The sequence below is a fragment of the Electrophorus electricus genome, chromosome 13, assembly GCF_041902795.1.
Source record: "Electrophorus electricus isolate QZ-2024a chromosome 13, ASM4190279v1, whole genome shotgun sequence".
Taxonomy (NCBI): Eukaryota; Metazoa; Chordata; class Actinopteri; order Gymnotiformes; family Gymnotidae; genus Electrophorus; species Electrophorus electricus.
In genome coordinates, this window is record NC_137509.1 from 17,359,980 (window position 1) to 17,378,902 (window position 18,923).

Sequence of the window (18,923 nt, forward strand, 5' to 3'; positions counted from 1 at the left end):
TAAATCTGTCAGCCTTAAAGGGAGGCACAGTTGTGTATCATCACCATAACAATGAAACAGGATTTTGTACATCCTAATAATATCCCCGAAAGGTTATATATAGGATGTAGGATATGTGTCTCTGTGTGTGTGTGTGTGTGTGTGTGTGTGTGTGTGTGTGTGTGTGTGTGTGTGTGTGTGTGTGTGTGTGTGTGTGTGTGTGTGTGTGTATAAAGCAGCACTTAGATCAAGCATAAGGATGACACAATCACCAGCATCTGCAATCATTAGCCAATCATTAATCGCATTAACTAAGGCACATTCTGTGCTATGATATGCTATGAAACTGAAACACCTAAAAGAAATAAAATGGGCCGGTAAGGAACAATTACCAAGTTTTCTTAAACTGGCCCTTCTAGTCCCACCATCTACCTCACCTGGTCTGGTTGCTTTACAAAGGTCTGAGTGAGTAAGTCAAGGATGGCAGAGGCAAGGAAAAGCTCCCTGGACCATGAGGAAGAAACCTGGAGAGGAACCAAGACTCTGAATGTCTGAACTAGAGGTGCAACATGTTCAAAGCTAACAGGATGTTCAGACATATTAGATACGGGATATTCAGCAACAATAAAAGATCATCCGCCTGTAGCTAGCTCAAACCATGTTTGCCAGCGTTTCACATACATAAAGTAGACGTGAAGTATGTTCAGAGGATAGATCTACTGTACAAATGCATGTAAAGTATTAATCAATTTACAGGAAAAGAATTCTCCTTGTAGGAAATTCTAACAGGGCCCATAACTAAGTAAATACTAGCACCTTCAAAAGAAATGGTAATTTAGCAATAGTCCTGTAATTACTAAAAACACTGGTGTTAAGGTCACTCTTTTTAAGGGAGCTGCACAACCGCATGTTTAAAACAGGCTGCTGCAGAGCCTGAACTCAGAGAAGTATTAATAATAGCCTGAATATAAGGGCCTATACCATCAAAGGTCTCTTTCAACAAGCATGGAGAGGCAAGATCACAAGGAGAGCCAGACGGTTTAACCTGACATACAATTTCTTGTAAATCTGATAATGAAATAGGCCTGAACTGACTAAAATAATAAATATATCTAGAGTTAGAATAATGCTGGAATTCATCACACCTTGCAGCAGATTCGGTCAAACAAGCCAAGATCAGAACTAATCATTCTGAATAGAGTCATTATCTAATTACTCTTAGCTATAATTTCAGCAAGGTAATTACAGTTCTCCAATCTAGCCACCTTCTGAAATACATTTGAACACTCCTTAAAATTTTCAAAAGAAATTTGTAATTTATCCTTCTTCCAATTGTGTTCAACAATTTGATAATCCCTTCTATGCACCCTGGTGAAATCATCTAACCGAGGCAAAGACCTTATCCCATTTATTCTTGTCTTCAAAGGAACAATAAATTAAAAAATATAAGCACATGTAGAATCAAAAACAAAAACTAACTGCTTAGCAGTCAAACATTGTCGTATACTGATCCACTATCAACAGAGGATCAGCAAGCATCCATGAATTTGGTTAAAGTACACAGATTAACAGGACCTAGGGGTTCTGATACCAGAGAATTGACCAGTTAACAGTAACTTAAAATGAAAAGATTTATGATCAGAAAACCCCACATCCTCAAGTTTGATGTACCGTTCTCCTGGTGTGTATAAGTGTACACAATTCAACAATAAGCCAAATTCCCTTCACACAAATATATGAGAGTCAAGATATAGACCCAATCACCCGTGCTTTAGTGAGCTGTGCATCCGTGCACAGAACAAATGGGAGTGAAACTATAAGGAAAATGAGAATTAACAATACAGCATACGTAACACAAATAGAGCTAAACCATGCTCATCAATATGAATCACCAGAAGGTGACTCAGAGAAGCTATTGAGTACAATGCTCTGCTACTTACTGAACCTTTGTGCTACCAACCTAACATTATGTTGTGCACAAATAAACATTTCAAGTCTATGTGGACTGTAAATTACACATTTTAAATGAATATCAATGGTTTTACGCCTTATATAGTTTAGCATGTGTAGAGACAGAAAATAGGAGCTAAGTGAACAATGGGAAACATGGAAACAATAATACATAGAGCATCGCAACATAAATAAGATTAAGTAAAGTAGTGAGGTAAACATAAACTACAAATACACCTAAACTGCTTCCTGCTTTACAAAGGAAAGACAAAAGCTGCCAAAAATAATAGTCCTCAGCAGAGGGTGCTATTTTTCTTAAACTAAGGACAGAACAGCTGATATTAGTAATATCAATTCCTCAAGATAAAACCAAATCCAAATTATGACCTTGGAACTGTGTCAGACACTAATTAGATGGTGCTAAAACAAAACAATCAAGTATATGTATAAAATCTTACTATCAGTTTCTCCAGACAACAAACATGAATATTAAATTTGCCCAAAATTAAAAAACTGTCTTTAGTAGGCAACATTAAGAAAGAAAACTCACTCACAAAATAACTATTGGATTTCATTGGTCTATACACCGAGGCACAGTTAAAGGATCATTAGGTTCCAGTTTCACTACCTGCACTTCAAAATGGGTAAAAGGCTCTACTGGAATAACTTGACATTTAAATCAGGACCTAAAAATTGGTCCACTGCCACTTCACCTACTAACTACTAAAAAACTACATTCTGGGGGTTCAAGGAACAGACTCAGTTCATTTGCCAATCATGTCTCTGTAAAAATAGTCCAACTTGCGCATTATAAAAAAGTGTCTCAAAATAAAAATCTTATTTACAAGTAATATAACATTCAGTAATGCCATTTTCATTAAAACCTTTTCATTAGTCTGTTGTGATAAAAACTCCAAAAAAATGCAGATTTTTTTGATCCACTCATCCTCCTCATCCATGGAAAAGGACACACCTTGGAAAATGGCAGGGAAAGCACAGAAACCTCCTGAGGAAGACATAGAAGCCTCCACGGAAATACTCCAGAGGATTTAGGATCCAGAGACTGGGGATGAATGGAATGGCACAATAGGCCAGAGCAGCATTCCACCAGGCAAACAAAGCCCTGAGACTTTTCTGAGTGACTTCCTAATCCTCACCTAGACACTGCCACATCTATTGCATTCTGTTTGTCATTTCACCAACTTCACAACACAGCAAGGCAAGCCAGAAATAAATGCCAACACCAGAGGTGGTATCCAATAATAAGGAAATCGTCAATGATGGTCATCTAATCCCACAATCACGGAACGTAAGTTCAAGAGTGTTTTCTTTTCATATACACCTGATGATACAACACCAAAACCTGAACATAGAGGACCAAATAGCAAAGCAATAATCAAACAGACAACAGGTAAGAGACTGCAAGCCAACAACAACACTGGTATCATTTTCATTCTCGCCTGGTCCACACAAGAACCAGTCCTTTTCCTCTGTTCGCAATCTTCCCACTTGTGTTCATACTCCTACATCTAAGTCTTTGGCTTCTTTTTCCCCTCTCTCCACAGAAAAGATCCTTCAAATCCTGACTTCTAACAATCCAAATACATGCCCACTGGATCACATTCATTCCACTGTGTTCCAGACAATTTTGAGAGATGTGCTTCCATTCATGTCTACCATCATCGACAACTCCTTATCCTCAGGAAATAAACCTACTGCACTCAAGACCGCCAGGCTGGTACCAGTCCTAAAGAAGGGCACACTCAACAGTTCTGATATATGCCATTACAGGCCAGTATGAGTCCTCTCTTTCCTCTCAAAGGTTTTTGAATGAGCAGGTCTCCTCCTCACCCACAACCAGCTCCAGAATCCCAATCAGTCTGGTTTCAAACCGGCATATTCAACAGAAACCGCCCTTATAACAATGACCAAGAAACTTCACACTGCCAAAGCTGCCAAATTGTCATCTGTATTGATTCCTCTGGACCATTTGCAGACTTTTACACAGTTAACCACAACATCCCCCTCTCCAAACTCAGAGTGACTGGCTTTGCATGGAAATGGTTCCAGTCCTATCTGGGGGGCTGGACTTATCAGGTAACATGGAGAGGATCCACATCTAATCGATGTAGACTGTCCATTGGTGTCCCCCAGGGGTCAGTGCTTGGTGCCCATCTCCATGTACACTTGCGCTCTTTGTGATGTAATATCTCACAACTTCTCCTACCCAGGCTACCTGAGCTACCCAGGCTACCTGAGCTGCCCAGGCTACCTGAGCTACCCAGGTGCTTGTGCAGTCTCTTGTGATCTCAAGGCTCAACTATTGCAATAATAATAATAATAATAATACATTTTATTTATAAGAGCCTTTCAGGATACTCAAAAACACTTTAAAGTACAAAAGCAAATGAAAATGTCACGATTAGTCCCTCCCAGCTTCCATATTCCGTGTTTTCCCTGTCTTGTGTATTTTAGTTCCATTCCATAGTTTCGTTTCCTCTGCCCCTTCTTTGATTTTCCACACCTGTCCCTCGTTTAGTTCAGGTATTTAAACCCTGTCTTGAGGCCTGTGTCTTTTGGCTATTCACTGCATTTGTGTTTGCTTCATTGTGTTTATGTGTTCATTGTGTTTATGTGTTCATTGTGTTTACTTCATTGAGTTTGTGGATGTATGGAAATCTCGTGAATGAAAGCCCGTCTCTGTTTCAAAGCCTTCGTTTGTTAGCCTGTTTTGTTATGCTAGCCGTTGTGTTTCCTAGCCTCTGTAATAGCCTGCTTCCCCTGTTTGCCTTTGTGTGTTTTGGTTTGTTTGTAATGTATCCCCGTGCTCTCCATGTTGGCTCTATGACCCTGGACTGCTATAATGACTACGACTCTGGAGTTGTCCTTAATAAATCTAGCTGTGCTCCGCACATGCATCCGCCCCTCACTGCTCACCATTACAAAAAACATGATAAGAGTTATGAGAAGAGAATAGTAGGGTAAAACACAAGAATAATAAAATGACAACACAGTGGGTAATTGAAATTAAAATTAGAGATCAAGACAGTAAGAGAATGGCAGGACAAAATAATATCAAATAAAGCAACGAGGCAATAAGATGAAAATAAGATTGACAGATCAGGAAATACACTCTAAAAGGGAAACATTCTTATGCTTTTTGAAGTTGGACAGTGATGAGCAGAGACGGGGGTGCAATGGGATGGAGTTCTATAGCTTTGGGACTGCAAATCTAAAAGCTCTATCATGTAAGTGCGTAATTTGGCAGGAGGAACAAAGAGCAAATTAGTACCTGCAGACTGGTGCAACCATCAGGGATTTTGGCTGAACAACAGAGCAGAGAGGTAATCAGGAGCCAGACTGTGTAAAGACTTTAAGATTTTATACTGTATGTGATAATTGACCGGGAGCCAGTGTAAACTGTGTTATGTGTTTCCATGATGTGGTGTGTGTGAGAACTTTTGCCATTGAATTCTGCATGTATTAGAGCTTCTTGAGAAGACTAGCAGGGAGCCCAACCAGAACTGAGTTGCAGTAATCCGATCTGGATGTAATAAAAGCATGAATTAGAGTTTCAGCTACAGAATCAGGGAGTGAGGGATGCAGTCTGACAATATTTCTAAGGTGGAAGAAGGCAATTTGGATGCTATTAATGCGGGCCTCAAGAGAGAGTGTAGAGTCCATGATAATACCAAGGTTATGGACCTGAGTCACAGAGGGCGTGATAAAACCCAGCATAGATAGAGTGGGTTGACCAATATTCTTGACCATGGAAGAAGATGCTAGGCAAATGGCTTCAGATTTAGTACTATTAAGTCTGAAGAAGTTCAAAGCCATCCAGTTTTTAACGTCAGCTGATCAGTGAGTCAGGGGGCAGTGTATCAGAGGGCTTGTTGCAGATGTAAACTTGAGCATCAAGCTGGTCTTCATCTGAAACTGAAGACCATGCTTTTTGATAATATCCCCAAGTGGAAGCAAGTCAAGTCATTATGAAAAGAAGTGGTCCAAGAACTGAATTCTGGGGGACAGCATGAGCAAGTGCAGAACTATCTGACCTGAAGCTGCCAAGAGTGACAAATTGTTGCCTGTCAGTGAGATACGACCTAAAGCAAGCTATTGCACTAGTGACAGCAGTCCAGGTCTCTTAGCTTATGTAACAACATGTGATGACAGACTATATAAAACACTGCAGTAAGATCTAGGAAGACAAGGATATTCACTAGACCAACATCACCTTCCAATAACAGATCATTCATGTCCCTTACCAGAGCAGTTTCAGTGCTCTGATTTACTCTGAATCCAGACTGAAACTGCTCAAAATGGTAAGAGAACCCTTGAGTTGGGCCAACACTGCATGTTCCAGTATCATACTCAGGAAAGGAAGGTTAGATATAGGACAGTAATTGTGAAGATTATGGTGGTCAAGGTCTGACTTCTTCAGGACTGGGGTAATAACTGCTTATAAATTGGAAGTGAGCAAAGTGAAGGTTGGAAAGCTTTAATTATTGTAGGCAGAGGGTCCAAAATACAAGTAGTTGCTTTAGAGCCAAAGATGATCCTATTTACAAAACTCTCACTGACCTGGTGAAAGGAGGAAAGGGAGTTAACAACAGGAGGATAAGACAAATGTAAGGAATGAAGTGAGAAAATTTGAGTAAATGTTGCTAACCTTCTCATTGAAGAAAGCCAAAATGTCGTTACAGAAGGCAGTTGAAGGGGTTAAAGGGAAACTGCAAGCAGGCTGCAGCAACTTATTAATTGTAGAAAAGAGTATTGGATTACCGCAGCAGTTGGTGATTTTGGTGGAGTGGAAGTCAGCCTTGACCTTATGCAGGGCAGTTTTATAAGACAGAATGTGTTCCTTATAAGCAACTGCATGAACTCTCAGTTTAGTTTTCTTACTAAGGCACTCCAATTGATGGTCTCTTGCTTTCCTTAACCTAATTTCAGAAGTAAGCCACAGGGCAGGTTGACAGAAAGTCACAACTCATATTTGAAGAGGAGCATTGTGGCCCTTGGTGGTCAGATTGAGCAACCTAGTTTAATAGTTCAATTTGAATCTAACCTACAGTACTGGCTAAAATACATGAGAAAGTGAAAAGGCACTTTTGCATGTCACTCTGGATAAGAGTGTCTGCTAAATGATGCTGTAAATGTAATGGAATCCAAAGAGCAAGTGATAGTGTTACTGGACAAGGTAACTTTCTGGGGAAAGTTGAGAAAAACATTTTAACATAGCAGGGTAAGGGATACTGCAATTTAGAAGTAGTGAGAGGTGGAAGGAGTTTGTGATTTTCTCAGCAAACAAGGTGGAAAGATCATCAGCAGTGAGGAAAGATGATAAAAGAGTAGGGGGAGGGTTTAGACAAAAGGGAAAGATGTTATGGAGTTTGAATGAGTCAGATGCAGATGCTGCTGGCTTTTCATGGAGAATGATGTCCTAGTAGCAGTCATATCAAATGAGAACTCAGACTGCTGATAATATCTGACAACCAAGAAGCTGGGCCAAAGAATTTCCTGGTCTGGTAGGCAAAGAGAAGTGGAAGTCAATGGATAAAGAAAGTGAAGAGAGGAAAGTATTGTTTGGCAAGTTCAAGTGCTAGAGAGGACCAGGTGTTGAAGTGTGGCAAGGATGTAAGATTGGTGGAAACTAGGCTTGATGGAGATATGGAGTGGAGGTTAAGGGGGTAGGAGATGGCTATCAGTAGTGGGTTATAGGCAGTGCTTAATTTTTAAAAATAAGGTAATGGAACACCAAGGGTGACGTGATCCAGCCTGGAATATACAGACTCAACAGTGCATCGAGTGCGCCACTTAATAGATTAGAATTCAAAATAGATATCATAATGTATGCAGTGCAATGAGAAGTTGTAACCAGAAAATCTCAGCAATTCAATGGGGGGTGTCAACTGAACAGTGTTAACAGTGTTACAGTGTTAAGTTACATAAGTTACACTGTTAAGCTACCAGATACATCTTCATGCTCAAACATTTTTCCTCAGAACATGGTGTCCTACAAAGCAATATTATGCACTTTAATCCACATATAAGTAAAATAAATACACAAATACTTTTTCTTGCTACTTCTGACCCTCACAGTCAGCAAGTCCTCTTGAAGGGTGGGGAAGTGAAATGTGACAGATTACCTGATTGCAGTTACCAAGGGAAATGAGCCGGTTGGGATTCTGGAAAGGAGGTTAGAAAGTCAAAGTAAAATTTATTTACATAGCACTTTTTACAACACATTGTCACAACGCAGCTTTTTCCTTACCAAAGAAGAGAATAAGCAAGCATACAATTTAATGATTATAATTTTCATTACCATAAGTTCCGGTAGTAAGATAAGAAAGTCTGTTACCAGTTCTGGGTGTGAGTTGGGAAGGTGCCAAAGGAAGAAAGAAAAGGACTTTCTTGGTTGCTGACAGAAATGATGACACACATAAATGGGAAGTTCCATTTTTGTTTTTCTTGATATTGCGATTCATGAAAGGTAGCTTGTGCCGCAGCATTCTTTTCCCTCTTTTCTCGGTGGTTCTTTTAGAGCAGGTGAAATTGCAATGCATTGATAAAATGTAATAAAACCACCCTTAAAACACATTCCCTTGCATATCCATGTACTAAACAATTTCCTTTCACAGTTCTCATCAAGCTCTGGAGCACCACGGTGGAACCACAAGGACCAAGTGAGTGTTTTCTTCCCCCTAACAGCACTTTGGAAAATCAAGTTTTTTAAAAATCTCTGAATAATAAATATTTCTGCAATTTTTTTTTCATATAAATTCCAGTTACCTTCTATTTTCCCCCTAAAACTATGTTAATTTTTTTCTCTGTCACCTTTTACCATTGTGCTGAGTGGGTGTGGACCCCAGCATATTGATTGACGGCCTCAATGTCAAACATAACATTTAGTCATTACCAGTTCACATCAATGCAGCTTGACTTCTCTGAACCTGAAGAGCTGAAAACCTGTTAGGGGTCTTAGTCAGTCTGAACTCATGAAATTCAGTCTGAACTCATGAAAGTCACCAGTTCGATAATATTCTCATTTTTGGCAGACAAAAAATAATATAACTTTTGGCTCACAGATGTAACTAAGGTATGTTTATTGAGTAAACAGAAAGAGGAAAATGTGCATAAAAATCATTTACTACTAATGACCAGAAGTATTGCATTCACTAGAATCACTGTAGTAAACAAACAACAATTTAACCGAACCACAATTAAATGATTTGTGGTGGACCAAAGGAGCTAACTAGGCTAATAAGTGAGAAAAGAAAAAAAGGAAAACTGTTTTCAAGTAATCTGTGAAAATGACCAACAGGGCAGACTACTTGTCAACCAAACAAAGACCAACAAAGGAAACTTATTAACCAAGAAAGATTTGGGGGGAGAACATGACTAAAGGTTTAACAGGAAGATTCAGGAAAAAAGGGAAAACTGTTGTGAAATACCTAATGGAAAAACTAATTATAGGTCTGAGGAGGCATTGCAGGGGGGAAGAAAGAATTATTGATCTAATTTTGATCTATATAAACAGTAGTGTTACTACTAATACCAACTGGTAACGAAAAAGGGAAACACCTGTTCTTATGAGTAGTTGGGCTTGACCATGTCAAACAGCCTGAATGGCAGCGAGAGAGTGTATCCGTTTTCCATCAAATCACCTCGAATACATTCAAAAAGAGTGTCTGTTTTCCATCACATTGCAGGCTCATGTGATGTTGGCCAATAACAATGAGAAAACTAGGATTGGATTTTCAGAGCTGGCCCAGTTAGAATCCTAAGCCTTTTTAGGGTAGGCCTTTCAGAAGTAGAAGTTTTATGTATCAGTGGCCAGGCATCCCATGCTTGCTTTTGATGGTGATTCTTGAATGGGTTACTGCCAGCCATACCATGAAAGTTTTGTCACAATTAACACAGCCAGGCGACCTTGCTTAATATCAGCAGTGGTGAGCAAATTCTGATGAAGGTGAACTAAATATTTCCCTATACACCTCTGTTTGTTTCCTCAGTTTGGACAGAGCACTCTCAAACCATTTCACTGCGAGTTATACTGTGTATGACTATGTATGTGACAAATAAACCAAACTTGAAACTTGAAACTAAAACATAAGAAATTAAGCAGAACCAACTAAACAAAGGAAATATAAAGGATAAAATAGGCTAACATAGAGTTTGAGTCTGTTTTAACCACTTAATGAGAAGGTATTGAATTAGTTTCAAAACAAAGGCATGAGTTTTGATCTCTCGTCACAGACATTCTGTCAGGGGGAACCCCCTTTTTGTGGGTCCTCTTGTAGATCCTTCTCTGCTTCACACTTTGTATTCAGACTGAGAAAGGGGTAGAACTTTCCAGGTATATGTTGGGAACAGGGCATGCCTTGGTTCATGCATATTAAATAGCTTTTGTTTTCACAATGAGGGAAAAGATTTCTGTAGGACATTATAGTAAGATCCACCATGGATCAATTAAACTACTAATCTCATGGTCTGTTAAAACAAACCTACCATGAAAATTATAGACTGTTTATAAAGGGTTAAACTTACAAAATCAGCAGGGGATCAAATAATAATTTTCCCCACTGTGTGTGTGTGTGTGTGTGTGTGTGTGTGTCTATATATATATATATATATATATATATATATATATATATATATATATATATGGTCCAAGGTCATGGCCAAATGTTTTGAGACTAGCACAAATTTTCATTTTCACAAAGTTTGCTGCTTCAGTTTTTATGGTAGCAATTTGCATGAACTCAAGATTGTGAAGAGTGATCATCAGATGAATTGCAATTAATTGCAAATTCATTCCTTACCATGAAAATGAACTTAATCACAAAAATGACTGCATTCCAACCACTGCATTTCAGCCCTGCCACAAAATGGCCTGCTAACACCATTTCAGTGGTCTTGTTAGCTCAGGAGAAAGTGTTTATGAAGACAAGGCAGCTGATATCACTCTGTCATGCTGATTAGAAGAGCAGACTGGTTGCTTTAAAAGGGTGGTGGTGCTTGACATTTCTTCTGTTAACCATGGTTACCTCCATGGAAACACGTGCAGTCATCATTGCATTGCTTCAAAAGGGGCTTCACAGGCAAGGACCTGCTGCTTGAAGAGAGCATCTATATCAACCATTTATTGAATCATCAAAAACTTCAGGCAGAGAGGTTCAGTTGCAGTGAAGAAGGTTTCAGGGCACCCAAGGAAGTCAAGCAAATGCCAGGACCGTCTCCTAAAGAGGATGCAGCTACAGGATTGGGTTACCACCTGTGCAGAGCTTGCTCAGAAATGACAGAAGGCAGATGTGAGTGCTTCTGCATGCACAGTGAGGCGAAGGCATTTGGAGGATGGCTTGGTGTCAAGAAGGGCAGCAAAGAAGTCACTTCTCTCCGAGAAAAGCATCAAGGACAGACTGACATTCTGCAGGAAGTACAGGGATTGGACTACAGAGGACTAAAGTTATTTTCTCTGATGAAGCGCCTTTCAGATTGTTTGGGACATCTGGACAAATGATTGTTTGGAGAAGAAAAGGTGAGCGCCACCATGAATCCTGTGTCATGCCGCCAGTGAGGCATTCTGAGATCATTCATGTGTGGGGTTGCTTCTCATCCAAGGGAGTGGTTTTGCTCAATATTTTGATAAGATCACTGCCATGATTAAGGAATGGTATCAAAACATCCTCCAAGACAATCCAGGAGCAATTTGGTGATGAACATTGCTTTTCCAGCATGACAGAGCACCATGTCACAAGGTAAAAGTGATAACCAAGTGGCTCGGTGAACAAAACATTGAAATTTTGGGTCCATGGCAAGGAAACTCCCCAGATCTCAATCCCATTGAGAACCTGTGGTCAATCCTCAAAAAGAGGGTGGACAAACAAGCACAGAAACTATGATCAACTCCAAGCACTGATTGGGCAAGAATGGGTTGCCATCAGTCAAGATTTTGCCCAGAAGCTGATATCCAGTATGCCGAGGCGAATTGCAAAAGTCTTAAAAAAGAAGGGTCATGTCATGAACCGCTTGTCCCCCATGAGTCACGTAGTATCCGTGTCTATTATAAAATTGTTATCCGTGAATGTTATGAGTGTCACCATTACTCTCTGTGTTGTATATAAATGTCACTGTCACTGGCAAGGGAGTCTGAGCGTCCTGTTCCACGCCCAACGGCACTTGGGCTAGTGTTACAGGTCAACACTGTAAATATTAAGTCTTTGTTTAGACTGGATGTATTTGTCAATAAAAAAGTTTTTAAAAACTTATAATTGTACTTCACTATACCACATAAACATCTGACAAAAACACCACAAAAAAAAAACTTTATGAAAACCAAAATTGTCAGTCTCAAAGCTTTTGGCCACAACTGTATATGTGACAGGGAGCATTGAAGGAGACTGATGGGATGCAGACGTGAGTTGGGGAGCGAAAAGACATTAATACAAAACCAAAAGTGAAACACAGATGGTAAACACTAAACAAGACACCAACCTAAAAGTACAAGGGCAATATTACACACAAGCTACACAGAGAGCTATCTAGACAATATAGAACAATGACTGACAACCAGTGGATAAAACACTAGGGTTTAAATACATGCAGAAATTGGATATGGCATGAGGGACAGATGAAAAATTTAGAGGCTTATAAGGGGGCCAGACAGTTGCCTTACAAAGGGGTGTGACAGCACAGACCAAAAAAAATAGCATGTGGTGAAGTGTTAAACTGAGAACAACAAACACAAAGCCATGTGGAAGGCCATACCACATGGTCTAGGGGTTAGGGGGCATGCCATTACACAAAGAAAATCCTGGAGCTGGGAGGCCATCAACTTAACTAAGAAAGAGAGATTTGACATGGGTCTGAAATTGGAAAGTGGTGAAGTATCTAACCCAGGATACTTAAATATGGTAATAATTGCACCTATTTTGGGAGGAGTAGGGACAAAGCTTAAAGAGCAACTCTGATTAATCGGGTGAGCAATAGGAGAAGAGATAGAAAGACAGGATTTAAGAGGAGCCGTCTGAGCAGGGTCAACTCGACAGGAAGAGGAAGAAGACTTAGAAATGATCCAAGAAATTATAGATGAATCAACAAAGGTGAAGACAGAGAGATTGTCCACATTCTGTGGGTGAGTCATTTGTGAGGGAGATGCTGATAGAGGCAGTCAATTATATCCTGAAGGACGTCTAAAGGCCAGGCACTGAACAGGGGAGCTGGAATAAATGAGGTGAGAGGTTGTAGGAGGTCGGTTTTGGTCCTAAACAGAATTCTAGACCTAGACCTGCTCAGTTTTCTTACAGGCACTAAAGACACCTTCCAGTTGCTTCTGAGCTCAGGGGTGCAAAAGGTCTAGGTCTAGAGGCAGGGATCTTTTTAGTTTTGAAAGGTGCATAACTTAAACATGTTAGATGTAGTGTCATTGTAGCATGAAAAATACATCAGGGAAAATGACTTCTGAAATGTCCGAAAAAGAAAACAGATGAAGATCAACCAAATTATGATTGTAGAAGGAAACTGTTTTTCTTAACAGGTTTGGTAGTGGGGTCCTAAGATTTAATGCATTTATGGTCAATAAAACTGACAGCAGAAACAGTAACAAACATTTTTGAGACTGGGGGAAAAAGAAAGTCTAGTATGTTTCCATGAGCATATGTTGGAAAATCAACATGCTGGGTAAAACCAGAACATTCAAGAACCATCAGCAGCTCAGTAGAGAGTGAGCAATTAGTGTCAACATGGATATGAAAGTCACCCAGTAACATGTAAGGAGTTCATTCAGAAGTTGCTGATTTGGGAGGATGATAAAATAGCAACAGACGTAATGTGGTGGGGGAAGAAACCTTCAGAGTCAATTGCTCACAAAAAGTAACATCATGAAAATCACTTATTCAGCCTGCAAATATCTAAAAAATAAAAACTGCACCCCTGTCTCCCTGTCCCTGTGAAAATAAGCACTCCCTGTTCCCTGTGAGAAGTGGCTTAGATATACGAGTATATCCTGAAGCTGCCAGTATATTTAGGTGAAGGTAGCCCCCATGGCTGTTGCCAGGTTTCAGTCAATAAAATCATGTCCAGATTTTCAGAGTGACCAATTTGTTTATGGTGATGGCTTACTGGTGATAGAGTGTTCAGCAAGCCTATTTTATCAAGATGAATGATACAAATTTTGGACGAGTATGAGTAAAGATGGCCAGGGTCTTTTGTAATGATCCTAGAAGTCCATTTGTGTGTCCAGATAACAGGGATACCCACATCTAAAGCATAGTGAATCAAGGGAGAACGCAAAGACCAGTGGATCTACCGTGGCTAACACCCAAAGCCGATTGAATAACATATGATGACAACATGAAACAGGTATGTGTGGCTGGGATTTTTTAATTCATTTCCCGAATATGTGATCCACATAAAAAAAGATCAAGACCACTCAGACCAAAAACCCACAGTCAAAATATAACAACAGATATGCAAGCATAGTTCAGTATTAAGTATCATAACCATTTTATTGATTCATATCCAAGGGGCAGAAATCAGATCACCACAACACAGTAACATATTAAGCTTAAGCCATTTACCATGTTTGGCAAACATCAGAAATAAAGCACCTATATTGAGAGCAGGAAGGCAGTTAATCTACCCTGCACAGCAAAATGGCTGACAATAACTTAGAGAGGTGTGGAAACTCATTCACTGTGGCTGCAGTTGAGTGCAGTTGAGGTGTGGGAGAGGGCTCAGGGTGATTGGCTACCAGTCTTACAACTGGGTGTCAAGAGAAGAGCCTGCCAAAGTCCAAACGCCAGAGATCCAGCATACAACAGAGTGCAAGAATAAGACATCCAAAAATCAGGAAAACAAAAAGTCCAGAAAAAGGCAAAAATCCATTTAGAAAATAAAGAAAGCACAGGAGACAAGCAGCAACAAGGACATGTTTCGTCTACTCTCAAACCACAAGTCGCTCTTATCCAGAGCAACTCACAAAAGTGCTTTGTCATTTACTCATAGAACACATCCTAGCCAGTACAGTAGGTTAGAGTCCAAGATACCAATGAGCTAGAGCGCTGATGAAATGCAGGGATCAATGCTGATTCCTAGAAGTGCAACACACATTAGAGCTATCTTAGACAACAATCAATACAATAAACAATGAGTACCAGAGTTTCAGTTAGTCAACAAAAGAGCAGTCAATATCAGTGCAATCAAGAATACCTACAATAAGTATTAGTTTCAGTTAGACAACACAGGAGCAGGGTCAGTGATCATTTAAATATTCAACAAATAGATGGGTTTTCAGTCTGCGTTTGAAGACTGCAAGGGATTCTGCTGTCCAGACAGCCAGTGGAAGTGCATTCCACCATCTAAGAGCCAGGACAGAGAATAGTCTGGATGCTTGTCTTCCATGAGACTTTAAGCATGACATTTCAAGCTGAGCCATACTTGAGGTTAGAAGTACTCGAGGTACAGATCAGGCTTTGACCATTGACCTCATGTATGGAGGTGCAGGTCTATTTTTGGACTTGTAGGCGAGCATCAAGGTTTTAAATCTGATGTGGGCACCTGCTGGAAGCCAATGAAGGGAGCGCAGCAGTGGAGTAACGTGTGAACTTCAGAAGATCGAAGACCAGTTGTGCCGCTGCAATCTGGACAAGTTGTAGAGATTTGATGGCTCTTAGAGGAAGACCAGCAAGTAGTGAGTTGCAGTAGTCTAGCTTTGAGATCACCAAGAGACTGCACAAGCACCTGGGTAGCTTCCTGCGAGAGAAAGGGGAACCTGAAGGGTGGTAGATGACAGTAATGTAAAGTTTAGTAGGGAAATGCACTGTAATAGCATGAAATTCAAAAGAGGGGATGGAAAGACCAGATAAGGAAAGTGGAGTGAAACACCACTTTCGAGACAATGGTAAACCTGTGCCACCACTCCTGCCGAGATGCCTCGGAGAACATGTGAAGGAAAATGCAGAGGACAGGGCAGCCGGTCTCTATTAGAGCCAGGACATATAGCGAGCGGAGGGTTACTAGGGCTGAGATGAAGTCAACCTTCTGGACACCAGATTGGCAATTCTAGAGTCCTCCCTCCACCATGATCTGGGATTGTGCTGAACATTGGGTGTAAATGTGGGATATGTAGACAGGGATTGTGAGACACATTTCATATTGCCAGGATTGAGGACATATGCGATGAAAGTTTGAAAAAGTGTCAGAAAAAAATACTTTTGTTTGTGTTTGCTTGAGTTTGTAAGGTCCGGTGTAGTTGAACTAAATGAAAAGCACAACAGAAGCCTTGTACAGATGTTGATCACCACTATAGATGTATATGTCTGTAGTGGAGTCATCCGAATTTAACAGTTCAATAAGTGCTGAGTCCGCCCCCCAATTAACACCTGAGGCCAAGACGAAACTACACTTGCAGCAAGTAATTACATCTAACAGCAGAAACAGTCAGAAACAGTTTTGCTTATTAACTCTTGGAAGTCAACACAAAATGTACACTTCTGTCTTTTCTTGGACCAATACGAAGCCATGGTTGATCAACTTGCAGAGAAGCAGGATGTGAAGGACAACTGACAATTCACAGGCAAGCACTATGCAATCTCCAAACATGTGACAAAAAGTCTGGTAGGTGGAGGCATTCTGAAACCAGATCATCAGACTGAGAGTTGGGGCTGGGATGAAAAGGAGTATTGGGATGGAAGAGGAAAGGTAAGAGATGAACATGGGTTTTGAGATAAAAGGCTGTTTTGGGATGAAAGGGACAAGATGTGGGATTAAGGGATTTTTGGAAAAAAATTGTCAGAAGCTGGAATAAAGAAGGGTTTAGGGCTGAAAGGAGGTTTGGGTGGGATAAAACAGGAAGATTCAGGAAGAAAACATGAAAGAGAGAAAGCAAGATGGGTGAGATGAGAAAAGAGATGAGAAGAGATTTTGAAAAAAGACAGAAGATTGGGAGACGGGCAATAAAAAGTCCCACTGATTTATGATGTGCAGGAGAATTCCCAACAGCAGAGGGAGCAGTGGTACCAAACACAGAGGTGCATTGTTTACCACCAAATAATTCAGAATAGAAAGTCAACAGCTCTGCTTTAGGCATTGGACAAGCAAATGGAATGCTTCTTTTTCACAACACTCTTTGTAGTTTCACTACAATTCACTAGAAGATGGAAGGCAAGTGACATTTAGAAGAAGATGTAGTTGGAACAGAGGTGTCCTCTAGTAATTCATCTAGTTGAACAGGTAAAGCAAAATGGTAGCAACATTGTGGTCATGGGTTTAACTCCAAGGGAGCACACACTTACAAACTGTTAAATATGTTCTTAATAAGAGTGTCTGTCAAACGCTATATATGTGACATTAGCCTCAAAGCTGCTAATATGCTTTTTTCAATTAACAGCATGTCTTCAGCATCTACAACATATGGCCAAATGTATATGGACACACTTGTCTGATCTTGTTGGACATCCTATTCTAAAACCATGGAATAATTTCCATATGATTTTGGAGTGTGTCTGTGGAAATTGAATCAATTGAAAGAGCATTTGTGAAGTCAGGAATTGAATGGATGAGATTGTTTCTTGTTAGCCAGACCATCTATTTAATCCCAAAGGTGTTCACTAAGACTGAGATCTGGGCTCTGAGCAGGCAACTGGGGGTCATCCACACCAGACTCATCAAACTATGTTTTTATGGGCCTTGTTTTGTTCACAAAGGCACTGGAAAGAGCATCCCCAAAGTAACAGTTGTGGTAGTAAAGACTGTCTACAGTAAATAATTGTCTACAATGACCTTGTATGCTGTTGCATTAACATTACCCTTTCCAGGAACTAAGGGACCTAGTGAAAACTCTGAAAACCAGCTTCAGACAAATTTGCTTCACCAATTTGTACTGTTAGCGCTATGCATTCTAGTAGATGGCATTCTCTTGGCATCAGTCAAACCCTCATTTGTCCATCAGGCAATAATGATGCATGATTCATCACTCCAGAGAATATGTTTCCACTGCTCCAGAGTCTATTGATGGCACGCTTTACACCACTCCAGCCAATGCTTGGCATTGCACGTAGTGATCTTAGGCTTGTGTGCACCTGCTTGGCTGTGAAAACCCATTTCATTTAGCCCCTGACACACAGTTGTGGTGATGATGCTTCCAGACGCAGTTTGGGACTCTACTGATTCAACAGAGAATTTTACATTTTATGCACCTCAGCACTCAGTAGCCTTGCTCTGTTTGCATGATCTACCACTTCGTGGTTGAGCTGCTGCTCCTGGACACTTCCATTTCACAATAACAGCACTTACTGCTGACTGGGGCAGATCCGATTTGTGGCAAAGGTGGCATCTTTTGACAGTGCTATGTTTAAAGTCACTGAGCTCTTCAGTAGAATTTATTCTAAAGCCAGTGTTTTTGTATGGAAACTGCATAGATGCGTGGTGATTATATATACCTAATAGCAATGGGTGTGGCTTAAATACCTAAATTCCTTCATTAGGAGGGTATATGGTATAATTAGTTTTTATAGTTGTTTTTTTTTCCTATGAGTTGCAACTACAGAGTAATTCAGTAAGTCAGTGTGTTTGATATTAATTTAATATATAACCATGATTTTTTTTTTCATTGTGCGTATGCTGTATAGGGCAAATATCCAAACCTAGTCTATGCATTATTATAGTCTGCCATTGTCTATACCAACAAAACCATACCAAATATTTGTTACCACTGTAACTTGTTACTCATAGAAGCAACTGCTATTGCCAAAAGCAAAAGCATTTGCTTCACTCATAACTTTATCCTGCTTGTAAAGATTGCTGCATGAGAAAAAATAGCATGGAGTTCATTTAAGCTGCTAATCTAATTTGTAATTAAAATAAGAGATCAGGTGTGAATGTGTAACTATGAGAACTGCAGTAAAGTTTTTCTCTATTCTGATAACATCATCTCTCCATAAATATCCTATTATCCTGTATCTAGGCACCAAATATAAGCTAGTTTTTCTCAGTAT